Genomic DNA, 27,950 nt, shown 5'->3' with positions numbered 1-27,950 from the left:
CACTCGTTATATGCCTTTCATAGTTAAAACTAGTAATAACAAACTATCAGAATTGATGTCAAATATGGTACCAGCAGATATTTTTGGCTAGTAGCAATGGCAATGAACTGTAATCCTTTAAATAATGGTAAAAGGTATCAAGCATGTTCATTTTCTCTGGCTAAAACTTTACAGGGAAGGTGTCATGACATGTTGCCGCTGATCTCATGCTGTTGAGTGAAACCCATATGTTATAATATAATTGAGTTCTGGGATGCTTACAGACATAAGCACTGTGGTTTGAAGTTACCCTGTTTTCCTCAACCCTGTGTGAGGCCCTGATTATTCTGCAGCATACCAGAGTGTATTTTCTGAAGCAAAAGTTTGCTAACATCTTTTAAATCCCTTAGCATAAAGAATATGCAGCTGTACATAGTCCTACATCTGTGGTATCCCAGAAAAGCAATGGCATTCCTGAATGCCATGCTCTCCATGTTATGCTTACTGACAATATGGTGATAAAAGTTATTTAGAGCTCATTTTCTTTCTCTGATAATAATACTACATCAATGCCAGCAAAAGATAAGAGAGCAGGCAGAGGACTATTCTTTAAATAGTTCTTAAAAGATTTTTTTCAGTAACTCTTAAAATTGTTTCAAAAGTAAATTCCTTTTTCTAAACCCTTGCCTGAACTCCCGTATGCATACACAGAAGACGTGGTCTAGCTGATCTATACAGGGTTTTGGTTTCTACGACCATGGGACCCTGTTTGAAGATCAACAACTGATGGCGAGAGATGGGATCCACCTCACGAGGCGGGGCACGCGGGTCTTTGCCAACAGGTTGGCCAACCTGGTAAGGAGGGCTTTAAACTAGGAAAGATGGGGGAAGGGGAGAGTTATAGTGACAGGGTAGTTGGCAAAAGACTGCTCAAGTCAGGATGCCTCCAACAGGTGAATGCAGCCAGGGAAGTGCGCATGGGATGTGGCTATGGAGGACCCTCTTGTATCCCTCCTGGGAAACCTGCATGCTCGATCACCTCCCTGAAATGCCTGTACACCAATGCACGCAGCTTGGGGAACAAACAGGAAGAACTAGAGATGTGTGTGCGGTCGCAGGGCCATGATCTCATTGCCATTACAGAGACATGGTGGGATAGCTCGCATGACTGGAGTGCTGTCATGGATGGCTACGTACTTTTTAGGAAAGACAGGCCAGGAAAGCGAGGTGGTGGAGTTGCTCTTTATGTGAGAGAGCAACTGGAATGTATTGAGCTGTGCCTAGGGGTGGATGAAGAGCGAGTCGAGAGCTTATGGGTAAGGATCAAAGGGCAGGCTAATAGAGGTGACACTGTTGTGGGTGTTTACTACAGGCCACCTGATCAGGATGAGGAAGTGGATGAGGCCTTCTACAGACAGCTGGAAGTAGCCTCACAATCCCAGGCCCTGGTTCTCATGGGGGACTTCAACCACCCCGATATCTGCTGGAAAGACAACACAGCTAGGCACAAACAGTCCTGGAGATTCCTGCAGAGCATTGGTGACAACTTCTTGACCCAGGTGGTGGAGGAGCCAACAAGGAGAGGTGTGCTGCTGGACCTCGTACTAACAAACAAAGAAGGACTGGTGGAAGATGTGAAGGTTGGGGGCTGCCTTGGCTGCAGTGACCATGAGATGGTGGAGTTCAGGATCCTGCGAGGAGGCAGCAGGGCACCAAGTAGGATCGCAACCCTGGACTTCAGGAGAGCAAACTTTGTCCTCTTCAGGGACCTACTTGGAGGAATCCCATGGGTGAGGGCCCTGGAAGGAAGGAGTGTTCAAGAGAGTTGGTTAATATTCAAACATCACTTCCTCCAGGCTCAAGAGCGGTGCATCCCTATGAGTAAGAAGTCAAGCAAAGGAGGCAGGAGACCTGCGTGGATGAGCAAGGAGCTCCTGGCAAAATTCAACCAGAAGAAGGAAGTCTACAGAAAGTGGAAAGGGGGACAGGCCACTTGGGAGGAATATAGGAATGTTGTCAGAGTATGCAGGGATGCGACGAGGAAGGCTAAGGCCCGTTTGGAATTAAATCTGGCTAGAGATGTCAAGGACAACAAGAAGGGCTTCTTCAAATACATCAGCAGCAAGAGGAAGACTAGGGAAAACGTGGGCCCTTTGCTGAATGGGGTGGGTGCCCTGGTGACGAAGGATGCAGAGAAGGCAGAGTTACTGAATGCCTTCTTTGCTTCAGTCTTTACTGCTCAGGCCAGCCCTCAGGAGCCCCAGACCCTGGAGGCAAGAGAGAAAGTCTGGAGAGAGGAAGACTTTCCCTTGGTGGAGGAGGAGTGGGTTAGAGATCATTTAAGCAAACTTGACACCCACAAATCCATGGGCCCTGATGGGATGCACCCACGAGTGCTGAGGGAGCTGGCGGATGTTATTGCTAAGCCACTCTCCATCATCTTTGAAAGGTCATGGAGAACAGGAGAGGTGCCCGAGGACTGGAAGAAAGCCAATGTCACCCCAGTCTTCAAAAAGGGCAAGAAGGAGGACCCAGGGAACTACAGGCCAGTCAGCCTCACCTCCATCCCTGGAAAGGTGATGGAGCAGCTCATCCTGGAAGCCATCTCCACGCATGTGGAGGAAAAGAAGGTGATCAGGAGTAGTCAGCATGGCTTCACCAAGGGGAAATCATGTTTAACCAATCTGATAGCCTTCTATGATGGAATGACTGGCTGGGTAGATGAGGGGAGAGCAGTGGATGTTGTCTACCTAGACTTCAGCAAGGCTTTTGACACTGTCTCCCATAGCATCCTCATAGACAAGCTCAGGAAGTGTGGGTTAGATGAGTGGACAGTGAGGTGGATTGAGAACTGGCTGAATGGCAGAGCTCAGAGAGTTGTGATCAGTGGTACAGAGTCTAGTTGGAGGCCTGTAGCTAGCGGTGTCCCCCAGGGGTCAGTACTGGGTCCAGTCTTGTTCAACTTCTTCATCAATGACCTGGATGAAGGCACAGAGTGCACACTCAGCAAGTTTGCTGATGATACAAAACTGGGAGGAGTGGCCGATACGCCAGAGGGCTGTGCTGCCATTCAGAGAGACTTGGACAGGCTGGAGAGGTGGGCAGAGAGGAACCTCATGAAATTCAACAAAGGGAAGTGCAGGGTCCTGCACCTGGGGAGGAATAACCCCATGCAGCAGTACAGGTTGGGGGTTGACCTGCTGGAAAGCAGCTCTGCTGAGAAGGACCTGGGAGTGCTGGTGGACACCAAGTTAAGTATGAGGCAGCAATGTGCCCTTGTGGCCAAGAAGGCCAATGGTATCCTGGGCTGCATCAGAAAGAGTGTTGCCAGCAGGTCGAGGGAAGTGATTCTCCCCCTCTACTCAGCCCTGGTGAGGCCACATCTGGAGTACTGCGTCCAGTTCTGGGCTCCCCAGTACAAGAGGGATGTGGCACTACTGGAGCAAGTCCAGCGAAGGGCCACAAAGATGATTAGGGGACTGGAGCATCTCTCTTATGAGGAAAGGCTGAGAGAGCTTGGCCTGTTTAGCTTGGAGAAGAGAAGGCTGAGAGGAGATCTTATCAATGTGTATAAGTATCTGAAGGGAGGGTGTCGAGAGGATGGGGCCAGACTCTTTTCAGTGGTGCCGAGCGACAGGACGCGAGGCAATGGGCACAAACTGAAACACAGACACTTCCATCTTAACATGAGGAAAAACTTTTTCACTGTGAGGGTGACAGAGCACTGGAACAGGTTGCCCCGAGAGGTGGGGGAGTCTCCTTCTCTGGAGATATTCAAAAGCCGCCTGGATGCAATCCTGTGCAATGTGCTCTAGGTGACCCTGGTGGAGCAGGGGGGTTGGACTAGATGATCTCCAGAGGTCCCTTCCAACCTCAGTGATTCTGTGATTCTGTGATTCTGTGATATACATATCACGCTGTTGTATTTGATATCTAGTAAAAGAACAAATAATTACACTGGTATCTGGCACTGCACTGCTAATAAAATGGGGCCAGAGATGATTCCCTGGCCTGAGGCTACAATACATAACTTTTGGACCTGTGTTTCTTCCAGACCTCAGTAGCCCAAGGCAAAGTCGTAATTGTGGGGTGTATTTGGGTTTAGGGGGGAGTCACTTTTAAGTGCCTCTTGAAGTAGTATGAAATTGTGTGAGGGCTGCGTGAAACTCAGTGTGAGTTACATACTCTACCTTGGGGTGCAGCAGACAGGCATGCAGGAATGCTTGAGAGGTTAAATCTTGCTGGAATACTGTTGGAGGATTATGCAGAGGGAGAGGAGCCCAAACCTGGTCCTGTCTCTTCCATACTGCCTACCAGGGACTGTCCTTAGAATATGCGATCCCAGCTGTATCTGGGCAAAAGCCACCACTTGTCCTTGGGAAAGCTTGTTGAGAGGGGCCGGTACCATGTGGTAGGGCATGCTACTAACGCAGAACTGTGGGCTGAGAGGATCCTGATAATCTGACTTGCCTCCTGGCCTTTTGTTTTATCTAGTGGTGTAGAGGTACCATGAGAGAGAAGTTTTCTCTTACAGTGAAGGTATAATGATATATCTAGTTAAAAATTGGTATTTTAATGGTGGATCCAATACCATACCTCCTCAGCTGGTCTGTTTGGCATCATAATATGCCATGTGGAAATGCTCAAGGCAACCCCTTCTCAGTGTGTCATGTTAGGCTAGACAGAGTAATGCACTAATTGACTGCACTGCTCATTTTTGAATTGGCTTATTTATGGCTGGCTTGGGTATCTTTGCACAACACTGCACTGTTGTTTAGGTGTAAACATATCCTAACACTACAAAATGCTTGCTCACAATAGTAGTTTCTGCCTTTTTATTCACTCTAGCTCTCTTTTCTTACATTTGTTGCTCCAATTTCATGGCAAGATCCAGTTTCTTCCCCATATAGATTTCTCCTCAGATTCTGTGTCCATGCCGTCCTGGCAAGGGCTGTTTGTACTTAGGCTAATCCAGCAAGGTGGAGACCATAGATCCCACAATTCCAACTATGGTGTCTCTGATTGATTGATTAAAAACTGACCTTTTATGTGGGCCTGTGCCAAAGAATATTAACTGCAAATGGAATTGTGACATTTAGAAAGTAAACATCAAACAAGGAAGCAATGGCGCATGCACAGTATTGTTACAGAAGACAGAAGAAGATTTAAGGCCTCGTATTAAATTACCAAGAAAAGGAGGTACCTAGCTGGTACCTTTTTTGGTACCTAGGCAGCTTGAATACCAGGATGAGAGTAGAAGAAGAACTGGAATATTAATCTAGTACTAATCTGGTGATAATACCGAAGGATTTCTATTAGATAGAAGGCAAACATAAAGCTACATTTCTTGTACTCTACATCTGTCATAGAAGACTTTGTGTGTACTGAGGGTCTGAGAAATTTTTGGTCATATTAAAATATAATGGTTTATGAAAACCAGCTTACAACAGTGCCCCATAGTGCTGCACTTTTCAAATACCATTGTATAATTTAACCTAGGACACTGTGCTTATCCCTTGAAGAACATAAGATGTATTAAGTTTTCCCTGGTGTTGAGAAATTAGATGGTATCTCAGCATTCTAAATTACACAGATTATACGAATCAATCTGCTATCCTTTTGTGTTGAACAAGTTTCTAATGGAAACAATATCAGTACTTGGGATGCATGGTATAATTTCAAGGCTTATGCAAATACAGGACCTGTTTTCTAACCATTTGTGTACTTACAAGTATAAGTTCAGACTGTCAAGCCATAAAATTTTACTGAAGCTTAACAAACAAAACTGCTTTTAAGCAACTAAGAATTACAGAAGCATATTGTATTGGAAAGCTAGGATTAAATATAGTAGCTTTTCTACTGACCTACTTTTTGTAGGCAAATCTAAGAATAAGTTAAAAATGGGAATGGTAGTACTACTTAGTTACTTTACTGATATAATGCTCTAGTTTTAGTTGCTTATAAACTTCACAAACTCAAGTTACACCTAATACTGTAACAGGTTAAAATTGGCATGAGCTCTCTCATTATTTGGAGATTAAGTCTGGAGCTCTCAGCCAGCCTTTAAAACTTCATATTTCCTGTTTTTCCATGAGTTCCCTTTTGTCTTGAGTCAAATAACGGACAAAGACCTTTTTAAACAGGGAAATCAACAGCAGCAGTAAACTTATTAGCAACAGTGTAAGAAATTAAGCTAGGTATCATTTTTCAATTGATTGCAATGGATTTGGCCTATATCCTACACAAGCTGCAGTGTGGGTCTTTCAATTGATAGGTTCTAGATTGTGTTATAATTCAAAATGATACCTGTATGTTTTTTCAGATGAGGAAAATCCAGACAATTCAGGAATTAAATAAACTTATGATAGAAAGAAGCTGATCTTGCAATGTTCTCCAGTGAAGATGAAAAAAACAGAATCAATACAGTTTTAATAGATTCTTTGCAGAGGTCTGCATACTTGGAGTACATCGCAGGAAGAAGAAAAGGCCATCTAACAAAGCTGAAAATACCTTATGAGGCCTGCTGTGTAAGTGGAGACAAATTCAGACAAATTCCAGGTGGGAGTCACAGTAAAGCCTAGATCTGTAGCTTTGTAATCTCCATGCAGAGGTGCTCTGTATAGTCTTTGGGTAAACAGAACCTGAGGTTGGAATCGCAATGTTGCTATTTTTGCAAAGTGGAAGCATGTAATTTCTGAATCATGTGATGTCTCTGTATGCACATTATATCTGACTGAATTGAGGTGACACCCCTCCCTTGCTATTATGATGGGAAATGTATATGTTAAGTCACCTCCTCCCTTATTGAAGTCAGTGGCCTTTCAGACTTTTGAGAAGATGTTCTTGGATGGAGCCCTGTGTAGACAAGAAAGTTAGGGATCTGAATGTGCTATTGAGTATAATGGAGTTTAGTAGAAGAAGGAATGACCTGGCAGCATGAAAGCACATTGAGATATATGTGGCTGCTGCCAGGCTTCATCTCTTACTATGTTAAAAAAAATTGTATTTTAAGTGGAACTGAGTTATTGTTGCCAGGTAGGTGCCATGGTCAACACAGACTCTTTCAAAGTAATCCGGATGGGAACAGAATGCTCTCTTCTGTTCTGTTGAGTTTCAAGATAGAAGTCATCTGACTGTCTATCAGTTATAAAATTACATTTAAGACACACTTTCTAAAAGTTATTTTCTTTTTTTTAGTTGCTCTAGGTAGAATATTGGAAAATTCTATTACATTAGTTTTCCTTTAATAGGACTCTTTACTCCATGTTGTGGTGCCTTGTAAATCAATATTATATTAAATCTAGAGGAAATCTGATTCTTTGGGCAGTGTCAGAAGTCAGAGACCTGTTTCTCAGGGTTAATAGTTCACAAAGGTTTTAGAAAAGCAGTTTGATAGCATAAAAGAAGAACAGCTATTAGACTACAATACACATAAAACATAAGCATATTTATTCCTCTGGCTTTAATCCTACATGGACAGCAAAGCAATTTATTTTTATGTCTTTTTTCCCAAATAAAATGTTTTATTAATAGGATTTTGCTAAGACAGAATAAATCTTTCCAGTGAGGAAACTTAAGTAATAGGATTAGAATTTGGGCCACATAATCTTTCTTTGGTTCTTTTTCATTAAAAGCCTATTCATGTTAACTAGTTCTAACTGAATGACTGTATGGTGCCCAAAAGCTTGAATCAGGCCAACATGATTAGTGGGATAGATTTCCCAAGCCACAGTTTAAGGATCAACTTTGAGAGATAGGCTAACAGATAATCAATAACCCCCTAGGGATGTGTGTTCAGGCTTAATGTATCCATTACAGATACCAAAACAGATTGTCCTAGTATTTATAGCTGCTCTTCACTAGATGCTTAAGAAAACATATGTTGTTCAACTGAAGAAAACAAAAAACTCTTGCAGTCTTATTCATCAAGCTATTCTTGATAGCAGTTTTAGCACTCTCAAGCTAGTATATCTTTTTAACTTTTTCTTGTAGGTAATTCTACTGTGTGGTTTTAAAGCTCTGAGAGAGTAACTTGATCTTACTAGGATTGTATTGGTATGCCTTGACATGTGGTCAGTCTGGTATACTCAGAAAAAAGTCTTGTCAGTTGTTTCTCTCGATGGTGGTGACAGGCACATCTTAATGATTTAGTTCGTTCTTTCCACCATACCCTCTCTCAAAAAATGCATGAGATCTTCTGGAGGCTTCAAGTAAAAGAAAAAGCATGGCAGTTAAATTTTCAAGACATATCATCATCTTTTACCAATAATGTTACTTCAGACTCTTATCATTTTCCCATTACAAATAAACTACTGCAGTATTACACAGTAATAATTCACAATGGTGCTATTGTAAGATGTATTGTAAAAAAAGGAAAAAAAAAGACTTTTAAAAAGAGTTTCATGCTCTTCTTTACATGAAATTTTCCTACGATTTTTATTACTATTTGTTGGGTTATTGCTGGTACATTGACTTACTGTTCTGGAACTGATGAATTAGTTCCGTTTTTTCAGGTTTAGACTAGTCTGCCTTTCAAAAGGTGCAAAAATTCAAAGAATTCTTACAGTAAAAGGAATCTTCAAATGTTTTGGCAGTCCTGCATTTCTGACTGACATTTCTCATCTTGCTTCATCCTGCTTTGTGCAAATCAAAGGAGATCTTTAGAGATAATATCCTGCTGCTGCTGCTTTGTTTAAACTTGTTCCGTGTTCCCTTCTGAATGTTACGCTGTTTTGTCTTGACCTAAGACAGGATAAGGGATTATAGTGTACTAACCTCTCATGAATGCCTCCTATTCTCTGTGTCTCTCTTGAGAGTTTTTCACCTGGCTGTCACAGAGCAATAATCACATAGCTTAGATTAAAACTTTGAATTGAACATTTTTTTGTATGTTTTTTACATGAGCAAATGCAAGATAATACAAAAAACCTGGAAGTACCTGTAATTCCAACTGTTATTACATTACCAGCAAGAAGATCCTCTTTTTTTTTCTCTTCTGCTACCCCTCTGATGTATCTAAAAGATGAAGCTAGTGTGGCATTGAGTGAACGTTCACAGAGCCCTTCTCATTGCAAATGTCTGTAGTATGATGAACATCTTTCTTGAAAGTCAGCTGGTCAGCAAGAACTTGCTTTGTCTCCTACTTGGATTCTCTGCACAATCAAAGAATGTATTCCATCTGAAAGGAGGCCAGAATACCTATGGGCAGGCATAAAAAGAAAATGTAATCCTTGTGAAGTCCCCTGTTCATTTTCATGCATTATTCCAGAGGACATATAGGTATGGGCACATTATCCTGTACTTGTATGGGTTTAAACTAGCAGTGGAATAGAGAATTTGGAAAGTACAGACATTTTTAAATGGATACATAATCTAGGTGCAGAACCTTGATTTTTTTTTTTTTAATAGTTGACACACTTAAACAAGAGTGATGTGAATCTGGTTTCATGGTTAGTGGTATAATAATTAGCATAAAAATTACTGGATTCATACCTGGGGGCTTATTGTTGATTTTTGCATGTTTATTTCTTTTAAATACAATCTGATTTTTGCTCAGAAGAATCAATGGCAGGAGGGAAATGGCTAAAAGCTATTGGAAAATATCCTTTTTTCATTTAAAAAAAATATTTTTAACAGAAAGCTTAAAAACATTTTATTTTGTATTATTTTTGTTTCAGTTTAAAAAGTTACAAGGAGAAATTGAAAATGAGGAAAAGAGAGAAGACGCAAGTAAACAAGCTGAAAATTTTTTTATATAAATTTTCATTTAAAAAATTATCAAAAAATTCTAAGAACTATATTTTTTCACAATTCACCATGAAAAATGGTTTGTCTTTTTTATTGTGTCTCTTTGAGAATATCTGCACATTTCAACAGCTATACTGTCATTTTCCAATGTCACACCTGAATTGTTGTCTAGCCTACAGACTATAATCATTCTATAATAATTCAGGAACTTCACTGCAGTAGAACTGCACAGAGAAGTGACATACCAGTCACAGAACAGATTATAATTGATAATTTTATTTACCTTAAATCAATATTCTTTGATATGATTCTCCATAATTAAATAGGCTTTCTGTTTCATGCATTTCTGCTCCATCCCTCTTCCACTGTGGAGCATAAATATGTTTAAAACTATTTTATTTTGATAATCTTTACCATTGTTGCTCTTTTCAAAAATAACTGATAAAGCTAGTTGCAAGAAATAAAATTTTCATAAGCAAATTGCTGCATATTTTTCTTCATTTTAGTAAAATCTTTTAATAAAGATCCTTCCTGATTCATACACAGTAGTCAAATGCTAAAAAAGGTAAGTCTCATTTCTAGGTAATGGATATTGTGTGTAAACCTTAACTATACTGATCTGGATTAAATTAAGTTTAGGATTAAGTTAGTAAAATATCACTGAAGTATTTGAAAGGAGAAAATAACCATGCAGACCTCAAAACTATCCCTTTGCTTTCCTAAATGTAAAGCCATCATCTGGAAATACTTCACATTTTATGCGAGTATCATTGAACCTCATATGTCAAGTTAGACTTAAAACATGACACTATGAACTGTCTGCCTTAGCAGATTTATCAATTTCAATTGCACATAGAAGTATTTTTCAGAGATAAATTGCAGTTTTAACAGATGCTTTGCTTATTAAATATAGGCTGCCATTCTGATGATGAGTTAACTTACAAATATGCATCCAATTAAATGTGAAAATAGTCTTCCTTAGAATGTACTGGCTAACAGCAAGACCTTCTATTAAACAACTTAAACTATGCAAGGCAGTTTTATAAAAGTATTTAACAGATTTTTTGAGAATACAGACAGGAGCCATTTTCCTTGCTTAACACTACAGTCTCTGTGTTCTCCTCAAAAGAACATTGATTGTGCACTGTACTAACACAGAGAAGTAGACTGTCCGTGTTGTGAGGAGCATACACAAAGTGTAACAGGAGAAGGAATGTATTACAGTTACTGGTATGATAATGGAAAATATCCTGGTAGGTTCACAGCTTATACATATATTCCTTTATTTTTGAAGGTGCTTCTTCAGAAGAATTTTGCCTGATCTGAAAAATGGAAGTAGAGGATGAGTAAGGAGAGTCAAATGAGGCAAGAAGAGAAGTAGATGAGGAGTGAAGCTGAGGTGAAAGATTGGGGGACCTGGGGAAAGACGATGTGGGGGAGGGACAGAGATGAAGAGTTGAAGCAGAAAGCCCATCATTGCCAGGACTGCAAAATTCAGTCAAATTCTAGAGGGAGCTGGGAGTGTGCCATAATCCTTCTGTGGCTGCCTCTGCCCTAGTCCTCTCTGAAGGTCTCCCTTATGCCATGCTGTGAGTACTGAAGGCCAGTCTTAATTTTCACATGCTCTCTGCTGTGTCTAGTAGAGACTGGCTTCTAGTTTTCTAGTTATGGAACATATCTATCTTTCACTTCTTAGTTAAGTAGATGCTTTATTTAGTAATATTTTTCAAGACTTTTTTTTAAAGAAAGATTAGTTCAGTCATTTGATTTTACTGTATTTGAGGTGAATACAGTGTGTGGTTACTGTGTTGAAAAATGGTACAGACCACAAAATCAGAGAACATCAGTGCAATATGATCTGGAATATTAAAATATAAATAGTTCCTGAGGAAAGCAACCATATTTGAAATATTGTATTGTAGGATTAAAAAGCTATTCCAATTTGTTGCTATACTGTTTGCAACTACTGTTGTGTTTAAAGAATATGAAACTTTTCAAATATCTTATATTTATTTTAATAAATAGAGGCATTATTAAATGCTTCTTGTGAAAAATATTCACTCAAGCTATCTTAAAAATGCCAGCCTCCAACATTTTATTTGATGGAGGTCATAATCTAGATTTCTTATCCACAGAATTTCTGTTTATCTTTTGAAATAGTCTGTATTTTTATATTTTAGGAATACTCTGGGTGGTGTTTGCTGTAGATGAAAGTCATGATAGAAAGACCTATGTGAGTGTAGACCCCTCAAAAAATAGACAAGAAAAAGACAGGAAAAAGATCCACAGCATCTCTTTTACTTCACAGACACATGATGGTTGGTTATCAGTAAGGCAAAAAATCAAATTTTCCTGTCTAATCTCTGTTGAACCCTGTTGATGAGGCCCCAGAATCCTGAAGCTGCTGCTGGCACAGAAAATCAGATATTCAGGTAATATTCAAGCCTCTGTATAATGTTATCTCATTCAGTGTTACCACTTCAGTCAAGTTTTTGAGCAGGGAAGGGCTATGTATTGCCAGCAATACATCCTGTCGAATTGTATTTTTTGAGCATACAGGTCCTGATCCTGAAATAATCTCTATACAAGCAGATGCCTGCACAGAGCTCCAGTGACTTATCTAAGGCTGTCTATGCAGGAACTCTTTCTGTGTGGGCTCATTGCAGGAATAAGGCCATATGTTGGTATAAAACCATTCAAGGAGCTTCTGTTGATGTTCATGTCAAATCAAGGGCTATAAGCCATATGATCCTCAAATGTAAAACTTTGACACTAAATAGCTTCAGTCTATTCCTTGTCATTGACTTTTGCATTTTCTTCATTACAGGAGAGTGTAAATGCTATCATACACTGGTACTGACAACTGGTAGTTTCTGAAACTTTTGTTTCTTCTACTACTACTACAACTTTTTCATTTGAAATACTATATACTGACTTCTCGGTTTCTGCCAGGAGCTTTATGCCTGGGGAAAATACTTTTTTAAAATGTAAATAAGCTATCAGATCTATTATCTTTCTCAACAGAAGTACAGTGTGCACTTATGAACAAAAGATGGTGCATCAGAAATCTGGGACAAAGCTGTTATTTAATTATTAGAATGGTTAGAAACTCACTAATTTTTAACTGATTCTCTGCTCTTCTGCACATACAGAAGCAGAATGAAAAAGAAAGACTTGACATTCATCAATATTTATGGTTTTTAATGTTAATACTTGCAGGGATTACTTTGATATTAGCCTAATACATTTTCCAGACACAGGTGCAGGCCATTATGGATTTTATTAGTGCACTTTGAAAAAAAGCAATTGCAAGCATAATAGCAAATGATTCTTCTCCATTGTCAGAAGCTTTGAAGAGTGTGCATCTCCTTTTACAGCATATAAGCATTTAAAAAAAACCAAACAACTCCATTTATCAGTTCTCATTTCACAGAGCTCTTTGAGCATCCGTTATGAAATAAATATGGAATTTAAAGAGCTGCTGATAGCATATGGATCCTCTGTAGAGGGCAATTCTCTTATCATATGCCATAGTTTTTGTTTCTCATCATGATGACTTTCAAGCCTATTGCATAAAAATGTACTGCTCATTGCTGCTAAGTTCAGCTCTTCCCACTTCTTTTTTATTATCCAGTGACATAAACCTGTTTTAAAAAATATCATAATCTCCATGGCAAATAATCACAATATTACAAAGACCAATATGTCTTCACTCTGAAACTAATAGTAGGCATAGGATCGGAACTTTTGTCACCTGAATGAATCTTTTGACAGGTAGAAGCTTTTTTTTTCCCTTGAAATAATGCTTTGGGTTAGTTTTACATTCACTGGAGTTTAATTATTCAAACAAGTGTTAAACTGAATCAGCCCACTACATGTGCAAGTCACTGGTAGCCAATGGGAACAAAGAATTAATTATCTGAGCCTTAATTAAAAAACCCTAAGAAATATAGAAAGAACACAATCAATTTCTTTTCACATAATTTTCACCAATATAGCACATATACAGTGCTTGCAATTTGCATTAAAATGCATTTTCAGATCTTTATTTAGAAAGAATGTTAATTCATAATACAAAATGAACCAAGCAGAAGTACTATATTTCAGTGTACCATTGTAACTAATCAAAAACCTTTAGATGTCTTTGTGTTTCAGAAAGAATGAAATAAACAAACCAAAAAACCAGCCCTCATAAGCTTATTGTAGTTGTGTTGTACTGTCAGACTGCAAAATAGCTCAGTCACTTCTAATACTTAAAATTGATTGTGCCTGATAACAAAAGATCAGTGGCTGTCAGCCTTCTAATTCAAAAGAAACAGTTGCACATATATAGGAAGGTGAAAATTTCAGTGGAACAATTTTCGAGCCATGCACAGAAAGACACGTAAGTGATTACTTGTCCTAACCCCTGTGCTGTATTTTGACTCTTAGGTAAGTAGATCATTTAAAGAGAAAGCTTATGTTCCACCAGTCCTTGTTTGTGATCGTGTCACCCTGCACCAATCAGATTTCCAAAGGAGATTAAATGGTGCATTAAATTAGGTGTTAAAAACCATTTCTACCAGTGGTCTAGTATCGTCTCCCTCTGAGTGTGTATGAACTATCTAATGCTTATGGCTGCTGTCTACAGCCTGCCAAGTTGCATGGAGAATGCCAGGACAGTAGTGGAAGGAGATATGGAATAATCTCTGGAGGAGAATGCTACTAACAGTATTTATACATCTCTGGAGTATCTATCTGCCTGAGGCGATAGCATATTGGAGCATATGACTGGAGATACATATAGCACATACAGGGGAGAAGCCAAAGTGCCGACTATAACTAGGGACTGTGCCATACTGCCTGAAATGTCCCACAGCTTCAGTGTAACACTCCAGCTTCTCCTGCACTATCTGAAGTACAGCATGACAGCCAGCTGCCAGTCAGACTGACCAGCCTGGGCTGCTACATGGGATGACAGAAAGGGAGAGAAGTCCAGGGGCTGGCCTGCAAACATGGCCATGGGAGAACAGGAGATGGGAATCTGTTGCGTAAGACCCATAATCAGTGTGTGAGACTTGAGCAGTGTGGGCTTGCTACCTTGGAGTCATGTAAACAGTCACAATCTGATTAATAATTAATTAATGCTGATTAATAATGGTGGCTGAGACCATGAATACTGGAAACTGTACTGTCAAGGCTCATGCAATACAAGTAAATAAATAACTGCATTTTTGGTGTTTCCTGCACCCTGTGTGCATGTTTGGGAAACCTTCACAGCCTCTCAGGCTGGTGTAGACACTCTTATCTCTTTTTGATCTTTTTAGTGCCCTCCTACAGCCATGAGTTTGATCCTAACAGAAGTTTGGAGGAAAGTCTCTTTTCCATAGAGAAGTCCATATCCTTTGAAGCACTGAGATCAATCTACTCAGTGCCCTCCCAGGATCAGGGCATTTTCTGGAAGTAATAGCTTGATCCTTAATGGCTTTGAACAAGAGGACTCAGCGGAGCATGTTTGACTACCTGAAGTAAGAGCCACTGAGCTCAGCATCATCAAGATCAGGCTGTAGGTAATTGGTTGATAGCCTGGAGGTTTGTGTCACATTTTGATATTGTTACACCCTGCCTGCTGACTGCCTTGATCTCATTACTCTCTTTTTGCAGAATCACCAAACGTGCAATTTGGCTCATTCACTTATAAAGCATAATGGGGACTAATGACAAAATAGGCCTTTTGTCTTCTTTAACAAAGAACAAGCAGCTAGAAAGTAGGTAAATGCTCCTCGGGGTGTCTACAATTACGCAGATGAGAGTACTGCTGGACCTTGTGTCACTACAACTGTCACAGCTGTATGATCCGCTAATAAAAAAACAAATGAGGGATGTTGGAGGTAGTGTTAAAATGACTACTGTACCTTTAAAGCTTTTGTTATGCTGAAAGCTGATGAGTGTTTGCAATTTCAAAACACTTTTTGAGTGTCTAACCAGTGAAACCGATTTTTAATTCCAGTTTTAGAACTCAAAGCCTGCCCAAGCAATTGAATTCGTTCTACAGTTTTCCTGAAACAGTTGCAATCTGTGTGATGGGGAGGGGTGGCAGCGAATGTTATTGGGGAATTTTGTTGTTATGGCTCAGCCTGCTTTGTAGCCTCTGCTTGCAGTTTACTTCAAAGAGACAATTCCCCAAGATCTAATAAGAAGAGATTATTTTTTATGGTATTTAATTTAGCAGTTGTCATCATTTGCACAGCATGAATTCTGAACACTTTCCAGGAATGTTTTGGTCTTGAGTATCCTTGACTCTGAGCATTGTAACCACTTGGCAAGACTGGGCACATGAGAGAAATGTGGTGAGGGAATTCTATGTAGCTGGACAAGTTTCACAGATTTTGGACTCCTGGAGAAGCCACAATCAATACCTTCTGGTTTCTTTTTAGGAAATCTAAGAAGAGCGAATTCTAAGAAGCATTGCAGCAAAGACCCCCAAGAAGCCCACCAGTTCATCTGAGAAGTCACTGAATCTGGAAATCAGCAGCAGTGCTTTAGTAAGCCCACTTGGTTGCCCTATGCCAGAACACTCTTGGTGCCATATCTGTGTCAGGAAAACCATTGTTAAGTATACTCATATTTAGAACCAAGCTATGATTTTCAGCACTACAAAGCATTCAGTTCCACTGTGTGAATCAACAGTACTGCAACATGGGAATCCAGGACCTATCTTTAAATTTACTAGCTTAGGTTGCAAATGCCTTAGCAAAGGAAGCTAATGCAAGCTGCAGAACCTGCTTGAGAAGCAGAATAGGTATTCAGGGAGGCAAAATGAGGAGAAATTGGGAGTATGTCAGCTGGACTGTAAGAATAAGGATAACATGTCAACCAAAGATTCAGTTTGTCCAGTGTCCATCACAGCCAGTGGCCAAAAGCTGATTTATACAAATAAATGTAAGCGGACATAGCCAAAGAGGATTTTTTTCCGAGCTGAATATACTTATTTCTCATTCTGATGCCATTTCATACCTTTGATAACCATCAGTGGCTTCTGTAAAACTTTCTGAGATGGAGACCAGAATTGAAGTTTCCAAGATGCTTTTATACCAAAGATTTTGTACTGCGGTACAATGTTTTGTTATCTTTTCCTTTCCTAATAATACCTTGCGTTTTATTTGCTTTTTTGCCCATTATTAATCATTTGGTTGCCAGATTCCAAGCTAGGTCATGTACAGCTAAAATGGAAGCAGCTGTGTTACAGTGGTGGTTTGGATATGACTCCTGCTAGCCTAGTGTATTGCTAATCTTATATGGAATAGTTACAAATCACCATTTCAGTTTCTGTTTAGACCAGAAACATCTAGTTTATACCACCAGGCAATGCAAGCACATGCCTTTTACTTCAAAGGCTAAAATGAGCTACCCCTACATTCATGTAATGGTTAGAAACAGGTACTAAGCCTGAGCTACTAGACTTAGTGTGAGTCTTTACAGCAACAGCTAAACTACAGGTGTTTAGGAATGAGATGTAACAGATTCCAGACTTTTGGGATGAGGCATATCGGAAGGGGATAATTCTCTCTACAGATGTTTTGGGATGTTATTTGTAAATCTTGCAAAACACTGGTGTTCTTCAAGCAGCCTTGCAGGAGAATACAGTATCTTCATGGCACTAGGCAAACTATTTTTCGAAGGAATTGTCTATTTAAAATTTTGATCCTTATATGTGTGCTTCAATTGCAGTAGTCTCAGATATGGATTTAAAGCACTAAGTATTTTTTTTTAAATGCAGTCAAATTATCCTGTTACTGATGATAAATTGGTAGAAGAGTTTGAAGCAGTAGAAACCCATACATTATCTAGGTTTTTATTAGATTATAGTATCAGAAGATTTTATTATCATATTTATACTGAGATTTACTCTATCTTTGTAAGAACAGGATGATTTCTAGCTCTCCACTCCTTGGAAACAGCAGCATTTTTTAAAGTAAATAAAATGCAAGTCTCGCTAACTCTCACTGAATACATGACTATATAAGAACCTTTTCCTGAATCCTTCCTAATACAAAGCTCTTTAAATTCAGGAGAAGCAGATAGCTGCTCTGTTATGGATGCCTTTTACACTGAATTTCTGGAGACAGTACTTTCTCACACCAGGTGGGTGTTCTTAATTTTTATTATCATTTTTTCCATTTTTATTTTCTTTTGCACAAGAGAAAAGTGAAGCTATTTTAGGTATTACAGTATATGGTTGGCTTATTCCACAGTGGATACCCTACTAATAGATTGTATCTGATAAGATTGTTTCACTGACATTGGCTGAGGCTTTGTAGGGAAAAACCCTGTGGACTGTTAGTTGCTTTTTAGAAAATAGACTGTTTTATGCTCTGGAGCTCAAAATACAAGGATGAATGTCTAGATACGAAGGTTCTGATTTGAATGAGGGAGATCTTAAGAAACTGAATTTAAAACTCCGCTGTTGTTTCAATTTTAATGCTTTGATTAGCAGATTAATAGAGTTGATTGATCAAGGAAGAGGGTGGGCTATATGCATTGCCAGATGGTTTTATTATTGTTGGGATAGCTTGACCTATTTCTTTCATCTTTTTTACTATGGTTCAGATTTAACTAATTAGATATCAGTATTGGTCATCAGAAACACAGAGGAGCTTTTAAGATTTTTCATTGCTTGTACTTGATCTTTTATAGCAATCAGTTTTTTTAATGGCTGGCTCTTCTGTCTGTCATTATAGATGCAGAAAGAGAGTAAGATAATGCAAAGGTACATTTTTATGAAAAGAAAAAAATGTGTGTAAGGGTAAGAATCATAAAATTACAGATAATTTCTAATGTACAACAAAATCATCTTCTAGCACCACAAACTGCAAATGAAGTGTAACATCTTTCTCTGTTTCCTTAATGGAAAGTGTAATACCAGCTTCTTGAAGTAAGCCCTTAATATTGCAAGTCTTCAGTTAGTCTTTAAATAGGACAAAGTGAGTCAGACTCAGACAATTATATTTGGAACAAAGAGATTTGATTACTCAACCAGAGGTCTCTAGCTTTTAACTCAATACTATAATTTTGAATCTGCATTTACAATGATCACTATAAATATTGCTGCACAGTTTAGTCTGCTACAAGTCTTGTCAGGAAACAATTACAAAAGGCCAGCTTCAGTCTTGGCATAATTAAATGAAGTGAGTGGAACTATACCAGTAATCCGTTTGTCTGAAGATCACAATGCAGTCTAGAGAAAAATATTAAGAAGGTATGCAACTATTTCTAAATATATAACAGTAGTAGAATAATGTGTGGTCATTTATAGAAGCTATTAAGGAATTGTGACTCCATTAAAAAGCCAGGAAGCATTCACTGAAAAAGGGTGAATATTCCAGATGTCACAGTTTCCCCCTACATAATACCTTACACCATACAGTTTTGCACACTTCTAGGTACTATGACAGGCAGGGGACATTTAGACTTCTTTTATTCTGTGACTGGACTAAAGCTCTCCTCACCAGATACGTGTATGTCCCTGCACATGTCTGAAGTTATCACAGCTCTCAGTATTGCAGTACTACAGTCTTAGGAATCTGGAACAATTGCAGATTTCTGTGCTAGAAGAGAGCTTGCCAAAAGAGAGAGAATACCATCACAGTTGCATCCAGCATTAGCTACTCCCCATGTACAGACATCCTGGACCTAGAACTTGTCCAGGAGGTGGGAATACTAAGGAAACTCTTGCCCTTACCATTCTTGGGGTTCTCAAATGAGCTGTTTCTCCATTTTTTTGGCTAGGAAAAGGAGGGAAGGGAAGATCAGGAAGGCATGTTCATAGTACACTTACTGGAGTGCACACAAACAGTGGCTACAGTCATGTTTTTGGCAATAAGAGGATATGGAATGCTAACTGAATATGCTCATTTCTTTCCTGACATAATATAGGCTCTTCTGCTTTCCACTCATCACTCCCTACCAGGCTGAATGGGTATACCAGGGTAGCTCTGCATAGAAGACTTAAGGATTTATTCAGCTAGAAAGGTGTCAGACCATCCACAGTGCTTACTATTGATTCCCTCAGCAATTTTTACTAGTGTGTACCCTATTCAGAGATGCTTCTTACTATGGACTATTCAGGCTATCAAATGAAGGCTATGGGCGATGTTGTGGTTCCAGGAGAATAAATGGTATGTGCAATTAACCACAGCTTTTAAGTCCCTCAGTGAAGCTGAATATAAGTATCACTTTGTGAACTAGGGACCAAGGGCATGGAAAGTAGGGTATAATGACCATGATAAGCAGCTCATTGAGTAGATGAGTATAGGAGCTATCCATGAGTTACAAAGAACAAGACACAATTGAGTTTTATTAGACTTCTTAGGGTTTCTAAGCTCTGGGAGAATATTTGGTGTGGGTTATGCTTTCATTCTGTGCATGCTTTTAATTTGGAAACTAACTCTTTCCTGGTGGTAATGTAATTATGTCTAGTGAGGAGTAAAAATTGAAAGCACATATTTTGTGAGGGAGATTAATTGCATGAAACATTAACAAAGATCATTATAAATGAGGAAGATAGCTTGGCAAAAATTTCTTGGATTAAGCAGTTTAATGCTCTCACTATTACTAATTACAGAGTATTCACTATTTCTAGCAATGTGGTATTTGTGAGATTGCAACTTTTCCCCAGAGAAGTCTTGAAAATATTTTGACTAGCCTTACCCACCTAGCCTTATATCCATACATTAATGGCACATCAATTTAAAAAATGGATCTAAGTCTTATGGTGGCTATATCTGTTAAATTTAATACTCAGCATTTAGGATAAAGCTCAGAATGAAATTAAATGCTTTTTTTGGTCATGCTGACATATTTCATATATCTGGCCATCTAGTTGTGCTTTAGTTATAAACTTGGTTTTGTAAGGCATACTTGAAATGAATATGAGGTAGCATCGCAGCAATGAAATTTTGGAGAATGGACTGTTACATGAGGCAAGAGGGAAGCAAGTATATAGATCTGCAGTTATATAAACATGTACATTTGAGTTTATGACGTTGTAACAAATACAGTTATTTTTCTCACCTTGACTATACATTTGTAAACTTAACTTGCTTAGGGTTTTAAATGCATCTGTAATTAGGTGTTAATTTTTCTTAATGTCCCTAGTTCTTAAAACACAGTAAACAGTTCTACTAATCAATATAGTGCAAAATAATTGATGAAGCATTTCCTAAACACTGAAGTTAGAATCTTCCACTATGCTCAAGTGTGCAAGACTACTCACCAGTTAAATTTTGCCTATATAATTGCTTGCATGGAGTTTGGAGTGAAATTCAAATACTATTTACTAATCTTTTTATTCTAAGCATCAGGAGATAATAAAGAAGCTGACAGTTTTTCAGTGAATGTTAGTATCCCTGGTCATCTCTACTTTTCCTCTATTTTTTTATTGTTCTACTGCAAGATGCATTTTATGAGAATGGGAATCAACTTTAACTCTTGTGTCTTGCAAAGTATCAGATCACAGTCTTTTAGTAACTGTGAAAGGTAAGGAAATATTGTTACTCCCATTTACATGTGGGAAATGGATGTACCGTTATTTATCTTTGTAATGCCACCTAACTCCAAAAAAAGGAATTCTGAAAACCCCGTGTAGCTGCCACTAGCTCTAGAGCTGCAATACATGCCTTCAGGCATCTATAGCTCTGCTTATACACATGCTCAGATGTTCCTCAGTTCTGACAGGGCTGCACAGCTTTCACTACATGGCAAAAAGCTCTGTTCAGATCCAAAGACTGAGTTTCTGAGGACCTTGATCCTCAACAGATCTGAAAAGCTGGAGAAATTTGCAGAGCAACCTCTCTCATTTCAGGATTAGACACTGGTTCCTTTAAAAAATGAAGATAACCTTTTACACCACTGCTAACTAATTTAAACAGCAACCTCAGAGAGCAGCCCTGAGATTGTGTTAAGCATGATCTGAGTCCTTTGGAGGACTTCTGATTTGGTTTTCTGGAAGACTTGCACACTGTTTTTCCTAGTTCCTAATTCAATGAGGCATAAGCAAAAGACCACTATCAACCTGTTCAGATATTGGCAGTTTGTGTAGCATGTGTAGGAACAGTTTCAGCTAGCAAGGGAATTTCAGATCAAGCAAAGAAGCATGCAAGGATTTTAATGGCGTGGATTCATGAGATGGAACAATTTACATTGTAACACTTGGTCAGGTTACTATTTTCTGCCCTGTTATCAGCTGCACAGCTGGCTGAGTTTCTCATGAACTTCCATAATTTGCAGTCTGATATACTAAGGTAAAACATAACAGGTTTTGTGTATGGCCCATAAACACATGCTTTATTTCAAGCACTTGACTAATCTTATCATTGTGCAGCAAAGCACTCAAGTGTGTGCTCATCTCCTTGAAGTTAGTGAGAGTTAAGAACAGAATTAAGGTAGAATGTATACCTGAGTGCTTTGCCAAAGCAGACCTGAAAGGAGCCCATTTTGCACTGTGTTTCCTTGTGAGGCATACAGTCTGCTGTATTCCATTTTAGTAATTCCACTCTGTTGATAAACCTGCATAATTATTTTCAGTTGTAAATTTTCATAGTCCTCAAATATATTGGATTAAAAAAGGCAAAAAGTAGTAGTTAGCTTTCACTTTATAATGAGTAGTGGGCAGATGGAAGTAGGAAAAAGAAAGAAATTATTATTGTTTCAATAAACATGAAGCAATCTTTGCATTTATATCAGCCCTAGCTAACCTATACAGGTAAACCTTCTAGAAGATTCATGTATCACTTTCAGCCTCTTAAAGATAGGCTTTCTTAATTTTTTTCTTCATGAATGAAATAATTATTTCCATGTTCTCTTAACTTATGGCTATGATTTTGTTTTGTTTTGACTTTTGCACCAATTGCATAGCATATGCTATATGTGAAAGCTGAAGCAGCCAGTTTGGAGACAACACTGGCGTTTCTATATGACTGATGTATTAAATATCTAATACTGAAATATCTTATCAAATACTGAAATACAATATTGTATGGACTAGAAAGAGAAAATCTAGAGCTCATAATAATGTTAAAATAATAATTAATCTCAGCTAGATTCAACACTGAGGATTTCATTTGCTGTAGGTACTGACTAGCTGTGGTAGCCTCATACAGGTATACTTGGTTGTCTTCTTTAATATTCTTTGTTCTGTGCTGAACTAATGCCATTTAGAATATCTGTGCAGATATGAATGTATTGAATTAACTGAATTAATAGTATGATTAACCACTTAGCTTGCTTAGTGTCATGTAATTGGAATTCTTAAAAGTGTTTCTCAGATTTACATTGATGCTTCGCTAATTTACTAAATTTAATTTGAAACTCCATAACCCATTCATTTTCTTGGATCTGTCAGAAGAAATGCATAATTCTATCAGTTATATGTATAAATAGATAAACATAAATTAAGAAGGCATGCAACATACTCTTAAGGCTTAGACAGAATCTGAAATGTTTTGGAGAGACCAATTCTGTTTCTATTCAGGTAAGTTACAAAATCCTTTTAAATTCAATCAGTAAAAACAGCCTGGCAACAGATTCAGGCCATAATAAAAAGGGCATTTCTCCTAAACTTCCAAGTAAACACCCAGATCACCAAGATAGTTCTCATTTAGTACACAACATAGGATTTCTTCAAGATCCATAAAATGAATGACCCCAGGTATGTTATTTGGCAGCCTTTCCTGATGAAGTCTGTGGATTATTCCACTTCAAGAGGAAGTTCATGGAATTAGAGTGAACCTTTGTATAGAGTTCCCATAATTAAAATGCAATTGCACTTTTTTGCTGTTAAGTGTTCAGTTGAAAAAGATCTCTTTGGCAATCATGGCTTCAATGGGAACCTCTCTTTGACAGCCTAAACCTAAGATACGTAATATTTTTGAACATCACTCCCACAGATCTGTTTCCAAAGGATGACTTTCAGGCGCTAAAAATTAAATGTGAACTTGAGGCCAAAACTGTGCTAGATTATAAAATGATTCCTTCCAAATGGAGGGGAGTGCTGTGAAGACAGTGGCTGTCATACTCCAGTTGGCTTGGAGTTTTCAAAGGCAATTACTTTTCTATCAGTTGAAAAGAACACTTTTCCATCTTCATCTTGGCAATTAATGAACTACAGTGAAAGCAATGCCCTGTATAATCATTACTGGTGATAACAGAATAGAATCCAGCTATTATTGTCTGGCTAGATTTACATGGTCCTAGTACCAAGAGAAAATAATGACACTATAAAGCAAGGCTCCCAAATTTAATTTAATTCAAATAGAAGTTATTATAAATTAATGCAGTTTCATATGAAACATAGTGATCTTTGTGGGTTTGGTTTCATCTAAAGATTTTCATCCTTCAGTGGATTTCAGATAGAAGTAGGAGTAGTGCCATGTCAAATTACGGGATTTTAACCCACATTAAAAAATGTAGCTTTATACTCTAATCACTTAATCACTGCAGTCATTGGCTCTGCAGAGGCATAATTGAAGACAAGTTTTTGAACATTTTGGATTCTCTTTATGCAATTGCCCATACCACAGGTACTGATTATGGGTTTCAGGGGCACCAAAAGGAAAATCTAGAGGTCTGAAATGAAGACTTGAGCCAACATTGACCATCTGAATTGAAAGGGTTCTCTTTCAATGCAGCAAGTAGAATACAGTATCTCAATAAACTGTCTTCTTGCTTCTGTTCTTTAATGCAAAATCATGCAGGTTAGTTTGTTAGTTTTAATCACATAATTGTTTTTCAAAGACACATGAAACTTCTTGCTACCAACACCTCATCCATGTGGCATGTGTTACTAACCATTTCCACAACAGATGCTGTCACACTATGACAAGGAGGAAGTGAATTAACTCCTTGCTCTGTTAAATATTTTTTTCCTACTCCTGCAGCTCAATGAGAAACTTCCTAGCTTTGAATTGCAGTGCTGTCTCTGGTGCAAACTTGATCATTCAGCAAACTGCCACATGGCTGAGAATTCAGGAGCAACCACATGTGTAGCCATGTATTGCTGAGAATATTGCACATCTACTAATACTTGTTTAACCCCAAGCCCATCTCCACACTGCTGACCTGAAGCTGTTGTATACATAAATATACAATGCCTACCAAATTTTGTTTTCACATTCTTGATTTTAACATCTTTGTTTAGATCTCCGTTTATATCCTTGTACGTTGAACAGTTCTTCCCATCCTCATTTTACCACTTAGAAATTGAAGAGGGGGTGGTGGGAGAGAAAAACGAGTGCAGAAGTTCAGAAGCACAGTTTTATATCATACACTCTTCCCCCTCTCATAGCATGAAAGAAAAAACTTATAGCAATTTTTTGTTGTTTTGCTTCAGTGGCAAAACAGTTGTGAGGCTCATCCAGCAAAAAGACTCAACACTATGGTAGCAAAGCAAATTTCGAAATTTCCTGTGTTGTAAAAACAAGATCTGTCATTTAGGAGATGGAAGGAATTATAGCCAAACACCATAGTGATGTATTGTCACTATGTAAAGAATAGTGATATTAAGGATTTCTGCCAAGACCCATTGTCGGTAGTCACGGAAATTAAACCATCCTCTGCTACCAGATGTTGGAGTGGGGGGACGGACCCGGAGTAACGATGAGTCTCAATATGAGTATGGTCGTTCTCTCCTTTATTAGAGCTTACACAAAGTATATATATCGACAAGCAATACGCATGCGCTAGCAATAGTTACATGATTGGTTACAGTTTCTGTCCACGCGCATAAAGCGGATATATGATTGGTGCAAGGTTGCTGTCCACGCTCCGTCGACATTTATGGAACCTAGTTCCGTCCAGACTTGTTTACCAGTTTTGTGAATACCTTCTTTTGTAGTGCTCAAGGCCGCTGCAAGGATCGCTTGCCTTGGCCTACATTCCTTCCCCTACCCTGAAGACGGGATTGCTCATCCCAATCAGATCATGCCCTCTCTCGCTTAACCATTCCTCCACAACCCATTGTTCAAGGTTCTGCAGAAAATGCTTGTAAGGAAGACTACTCCTGTCAGTATATCCATAGGAAACAAGTGGAATGTGACTGGATGAGAAAGAAGAGATAATAAAAGCAGAAAAACAAAAAACAAACCCACAACAACTTTTTTTGCCTAAACAGTTCATATGTAAGTGTTCTCAGCAAGGGAGTTTTTTTCAACAGATGCATTTAAATGCAGCGGTTCAACCATTCCCATTACTTTTCTCCAACTGCCACCATCTTCAGATACCCTGCATGGTAGGAAAATTGAAAATTCTCTAAAACTTGTAACATGGGAGAGATGACTTTCTGAATTCCATGAAATTTTTCATTTGTTAAAGGAAAGCTGTACTGTAATAGTTACAGAGCATACCAGTAATGTGTGCTCCTGATGATATGATTATTAAATAAATATAAGGTTTTTTTATGCTGCATTAGATGCTCAATAGAAGGTGTTACAATAGTACTGTTAGTCTGTTTCTCAGGTGACAATTCTTCACATCATTTAGAGGAGAAGGTGATTTCTCTGCAATAGAATTAGCAAAGCAAAAAGTATTCTAGAATATGCTCCCTTTAAAAGTTAGTATTAAGATGATAATGTAATTAGTAGGCTTGGAAAATGCCATCCTCAACATAGAAAGTGAGGTATCTGAAATCATGTAAATGACAGATTCTCCCAGGGACATCCTTGTCCTGTAGTGATCAGGCTGTTTGAATAATAGAAATACAAATATACAAAATCAGCATCGTTAGGCAAATTGAGTGTGTCAAAACTCACTGACAGCACTCCAGTACATATATAAAAGGGAAAATAGAGTCAAGCTGATGTTACTAAAGGTTTAAATTTGGAGTGAATCTGAAATGTATTAAGTTCTAGTGTGAATGCTGTAGCAGAAAATGTTTTTAGTTCATTTTAGATTTTTTTGACTTTTACAATAAGAAGATTGATCTGGAGGCTTGAAATGTGTATTAGTGAATTGTTCTCTATTCATCTTTTGTTAATTAGATTTAGCTTTCATGATTTTCTTGTGTAAATATGCTGTCTTGCAGACTCAGTAAAGAAATGCATACAAATCAGTGAAACAGGCTCACAAACCATCTCTTAAAGTTCCAAATATCACATCTTGTTTCTCCATCTAATGTGAGCTATCAGAGAAGAAAAGAGCTTATCCTTTTCACTGCACAGACTTTGATCTTTGTTTCTTTGGAAGGTTCATCTTTTGTTGAAGAGGAAGACCAATGAGAAAGAGCTCAGCTCTCCTCGTGAAAGAGGACATTTAATGAAAGTAGCCAGCATCACTGGAAGCTAGGCTCAGCACTGTATTCTGAGAGCTGTCCAGGAACTAATGTCACTGCCCATGGCTCAGACCAGCTCCTGATAGGCAGCTGTAATTAATGTCCTCTACTAAAAGACACTAGCATGAGGAGCTCTAAGAATCATATGGAAAAACTATCCCTAGTTTTCAGCTAATAGCTTATCTTTTCTCTACGTGCTTACGTGCTGTATTGCTAATAAAATTTTTAATTTTCAACTAACTGACATAATCTACCATGGCTAGTCTTAATAGCAGTACCTGATCAAAGTCATTTGTGCTTCATCAATCATTTGATGCCTTATGAAATGGCAAGAATCTCTGTTTTTTTTTAACTAAACACTGTGTAATTCTACAACTGCACCTAAAAGGCCATGAGCATGCAAACTAGCTTTTTAGTGCCACTTCTGAATTATCTCATCCAATCCATGTTCCTCCTCCAAGTTTTCTCCAGATTCATTCACATATCAGTCTCTTTTCTTTAGCCAATTAATATTGGCCAGTAGTTCTAAAAACACGAAGCTAAAGACATAACAAGAATGGACATTATAATTACAGTTGTCATAGCAATTATTATGGGTTTTATTAGTTACTATTGGATGTGCTTACTTTGTATCACTAATTGAAGTTAAAAAAGAGCATGGAAGAACACAGCTATTCTGCTGTGACAGCATCATATACCAAGATGAAAAAAAGAAAAGTCCTTACAGGTAAAACACCAAATACTTCATAATTTCATTTGTGTTTTAAATAGTGGATAGCCAAGTGGACTGGTAAATATGCCTAAGCAAAGACCTCTTTTTGAGTAAAATTCTTCATTTTAGGTTAAGGCTCAGAAAAGGAAAGCTTTCAGGCATGAGTGATTTGAATAATAAAATTTAACAATTTAATAAAAACTAACTAAA

General features: G+C 38.3%; 1 long non-coding RNA gene across 5 annotated transcripts in view; it reads left to right on the top strand.

The window, feature by feature from the left end:
* LOC106483419 (uncharacterized) overlaps positions 1–27,950 on the top strand; it is a 179,562-nt gene that overhangs the window by 64,533 nt on the left and 87,079 nt on the right. For 2 of the 5 annotated variants that reach the window (XR_010883604.1, XR_010883607.1), the window contains exons 2-4: positions 16,143–16,250; positions 17,778–17,850; positions 26,944–27,268. This is a non-coding gene — a long non-coding RNA (uncharacterized lncRNA). Of the gene's footprint in view, positions 1–12,082; positions 12,159–16,142; positions 16,251–17,777; positions 17,851–26,943; positions 27,269–27,950 lie in introns of those variants that run through there. The other 3 variants (XR_010883606.1, XR_010883605.1, XR_001292387.1) reach the window with 2 other exon arrangements.

This window comes from Apteryx mantelli, chromosome 2 (assembly GCF_036417845.1).
Source record: "Apteryx mantelli isolate bAptMan1 chromosome 2, bAptMan1.hap1, whole genome shotgun sequence".
Classification (NCBI taxonomy): Eukaryota; Metazoa; Chordata; class Aves; order Apterygiformes; family Apterygidae; genus Apteryx; species Apteryx mantelli.
This window is presented reverse-complemented; position numbering and strand designations above follow the sequence as displayed.